The sequence below is a fragment of the Varroa jacobsoni genome, unplaced genomic scaffold (assembly GCF_002532875.2).
Source record: "Varroa jacobsoni isolate VJ856 unplaced genomic scaffold, vjacob_1.0 scaffold_1398, whole genome shotgun sequence".
Taxonomy (NCBI): domain Eukaryota; kingdom Metazoa; phylum Arthropoda; class Arachnida; order Mesostigmata; family Varroidae; genus Varroa; species Varroa jacobsoni.
Genome location: NW_019214300.1, coordinates 286683 through 291030, shown reverse-complemented (window position 1 = coordinate 291030; position 4348 = coordinate 286683).

Below are 4348 nucleotides of genomic sequence, written 5' to 3'. Positions count from 1 at the left end.
ATACCTGTTTTAAATAGCAATCCTGCTCTCGGACAAACCCAGTTAGTTAGTAGAATGTTATTATTATATGTCCCCAATACCTGACGCCCCGTCAAATTCTAAGGGGCATGCTGTTAGGTCGTTTCATGGCTTAGACACCTTGTACGAAGGCTAATGTCGTGCAGATAAAATGCATTTCTAAATATTCCGTGATGGACCAGTGGCAGCCTCGAGCTGGCTCTGGCTAGCGTTCGAAATGTCTGGCTTCCGGGAATTTCTCGCTGAAATGCCGCTAACTGTCAATTCCATCTATTCTATCGATGAACTCATATATACAACTACGACCTAGACGAACGATAAGAGTCAACCAAGAAACAATGTCCTATCATCGAACCGGCATCTCTGCATAAAAAAACACAGAGAAAATCCTCTGAAGGTGCACTAGTGACAGCGAATCTCGATCTATTTCCATATTATTATTTCATGGATGAAAAACTTCTATAAGTACATATATAAATATATACATTTTCTTGTACATAAAAATACGTAAGAGAAATTTCACATGATCCAATTATTATTGATATCCTCCTATAATTGAAGGGAAAAATTCCTGCAGCGGGAACACGATTCCTGATGAGACCATTAACTCCATTGTAAGAAAATGAACGGAGTGTCAATTCATAGAATAAGCATAACAGTAACTACTATCATTATAATAACGGACATTACTATTGTTCTTCGTGTGGTCAAATGTATGTACCAATTCAAACTGTTATTTACCATAATAAATATATTATGGTATATATATATATATATATAAGAGCGTGAGATGCATCATATATAAAGGCATCTTCGTGGGTGTCGAGGGCATCGGCGGACTAGAGGAAAAACACAGTGAACGAGGTAAAATTACGTGCCAGCTATTAAAGAATCTCTTCATTCAAGAACATTACTGAAAAAGACGACGAAGATTGCCGTTGCTCTTCTATTATTGAGATAGCTATGTCTGCAAGACGACGTTAGTTGAAAACTACTAAATCAGCAAAACGTCATGGAGATTCCTCGTTATGGACGGATCTAGATGCAGTAATATAAACAGCTGATTTTGTGAAAAATTTAGACTTTAATGAACGCCCTTGGCAATAGTCAAAACAAAAGTCGAATAATATTTTTTTCATTCTCCATTACGTTATTATCTATATACAAATCTTCTATATAATTCATGGCAAAAAACATGCCTGAACACTTCGTGTCGACAGCTAACTAAACTGGAGGTAACCCTCTGACATTTCCCTCGTACCCACGCGATAGTAAATAAATTCCAAACAAACTCAACAACACTGTAATACTCGTGATCGTTTAAATAAGCCCGTTATCGACGAGGCGACTAAAGCTACAATGGAGATTATACGATACCCAAATGAAGCGTCAATCTGTGAGAAGGAGGATCCAACCCAGCTAGCATTCTTATTTACCGACCTCCTGCTCTGCAAAATTACTATTATATTATTATTATTATAGCTTGTAGAAAAACGAAAAGGAGAAATTCCATTTACACACTCGTGTAGGTGAAAACTAGCAAAAGATGCACAAAGTAAACGCGAACTTCTGCTATTTTTGGCACGGAAATTCTTACAACGGAAGATGTATGTTCTGCTGATAACCTATCGAACGTTTAATCTGAATATTTTTTGTTTTCGCCCTAACTACACGTTCATCTAAAACGCATGTATGAGCTCTACGTGTAACTGAAGCAAAAAAAAACAGATAAAAAAATATATGTAATCATTATATGTGTTATGCGCAGATCTAGTTCTTGGTTAGTAAAGAAAAACTGATATAGTTACCCCCCAAGATGAAATTAGACCAAAAAAACTCGACGCTTTCTTGTCTGTTTAAAAAGACCGTTGCCAACAAATTGATTTTTTCGAGAAGGAAAAAGTAATTAACAGATCAACAAACTGGCAACAGACCAGATCAGCAAACAGACCAACCACGTTGTGCCCACCTCATTTTTTTGTCTGACCAAGCTGCACATAAGCCGGACGTAGAAATTAGCAAGCATAAAGCAAGTAGACAAGCAAAAAGCGAATCCCAATTTTCCGTAACTTGGATGATGTGTAGGGTAGACGTGATAGGATTCGATATGTTTGTTGGCGTCTCCTTGGTTCAGAGTTAGCTCGGGCTGTCGTAGGCCGCAGTGTGCGAGATCCACCGTTTTAGTAGTACTCGGTTTCTTCCTAGACTTTCATACAGCCGCTTTCCATTCAGCGTTCGTTATTCGAAAACGGCGGGCAGTAAGTAAAAGCAGCAAGGCAACAAATGCCAGAGAAGAACATTACAAATACAGGAAGCGATTCTTTATCCTGTTAATTGTTTATGGAAACGAATTGTAACAAGGGAACCGATCCCCAAGGTAACGATGTTTATGGCTATTTTTTGAAAAGACTAGTGCAAAAGAATGAAAAACTGTGCACGCTTGAAATAGCAGACAGGAGTTGCTTGAATAACAAGATGAACATCTTGTTATTCTGGCCGACTTATTTCTTCATTCAACAAACGTTTGCTGTACTTCTGCCCTGAAGATGAACGATTCGGACATAGACATAGGCACACATTGAGCTCATAGCTCCACCAAGTCGGGAGCGATCAGCTCAGGATAGTTATTAGCTACATCATAATGTGACATCACTTCGAGCCCTTTCGAATATGTAACAGGACAAGATAATAGAATGAATCGAAGCTGATAGCGACAATTTCGAAACAAATGTTAGGTGGACTATGGTATATATATATGCCAGGATTATATAAACACGTATTTATTAAAAGTACGGGAGGACACTACGTACTAAAGTACGGGGACACACTACGTTTGTAGAGTTTATAATTTGTTACCGAATTAATAGCAATGACCAGCGGTAATGAGAGAGAGAGAGAGAGAGAGAGAGACAGAGAGAGAGAGAACGTCCAGATATTGCCTTCACACAAACAATCCAATATATAATTCAAAAAAGTATTGCAAATTTTTGTTTGCCTACAGAGACATGCTTTCATCTGACGTCACATTCATATATTTTTGTCTATCGAAAATATGCAACATTTATAACAGTTCATGCATTTTTCTCTCTCTACAGAAGCTGATTATGATTGTCATTTTTATTATTATTACTACAGATAACATACACATAGATTTACTGTGCGTTTGGCTGGTGCAAGTTCCTTTTGACGGGCAAATAAAATAATGCTATCGACACAAACTGAAAACATGAGGAAAGGGTAGAAACGACGGTGGCGACCTCGGTAATATCAACAACGTTACTGGTATTACTCTCATGATTATATTGAAATATAATAATAGAAAAAATATAATAACAATATACAACTGAAATATAATGACGAAACAAGCGCATTATCGAAAGCGTGGCTGCACGGGATGTCCGTCGGTTGCATAAATGCGAAATAAAAGGGAGACGAGATGACAGACTATTAAACTTATATATATATATATATATATATATATATATATATATATATGAATTAACATAACAATAAACATAACAAAAAATGGGCTCTAATTAATGATGAATCGTCATAATAAAATAATTCCTTCAACAGTGGAAATAACAGGGTTGTATGTTAATTTTTTTCTAGATAAAAATATCTCTCTGTCCAATTAGGAATAACATGCTTTTTGTGAGCGCATGACGATCTACTTTTTTCATATCATCATTCAATATCAGTTTAGAATATATATCGCAGAAGGTTGCTTATGTTTTTTTTTTCTCTGTTAAGACGCTCTCATTAGCTACATTAAACAGACCCTCTAGGCTCAAATCAGTTGCACGTACTACTTAGAAACATTCCACCTATAAAAATGTTATCGATACTTTTAAAGGCCAAGAAATACGTTTTCCTATGACAATTTTTAATCCGCAATAGACGATTCATGCTTCGAGTGTTACGTCGCAATGAACTATGGTCGGACAACTGATATGGCGAAGTGTCTGTCTCCTCGGGCTTTGCCGTAACCGCTGCGTCTGTCGCTTAATAAAGTTTAACTTAAGCCCAGTTATCACGCAAATGGTTCAAACACCGCTGTTCACCTTGGTGCATAAGCTATTTAAGTACTAGCCACTAAAGCGGTAGTTTATATATTTCCTGCGTTCAGAACTTAGTTAAGTATTGAACTGAAAAACAGAAAAAAAAAAAGAAAAATACCTTTAATTCAAATAGAGTTCTCCCGATATAACGAATCCCAACGAAAATGTACATACTCAACTTCGTTGTTACATTTACTTTTTAAGCGTAACAAACGCGACAGACAAGCGCAATTTTCATATGTAGCAAAAAGAAAAATATCTGCCGCAAA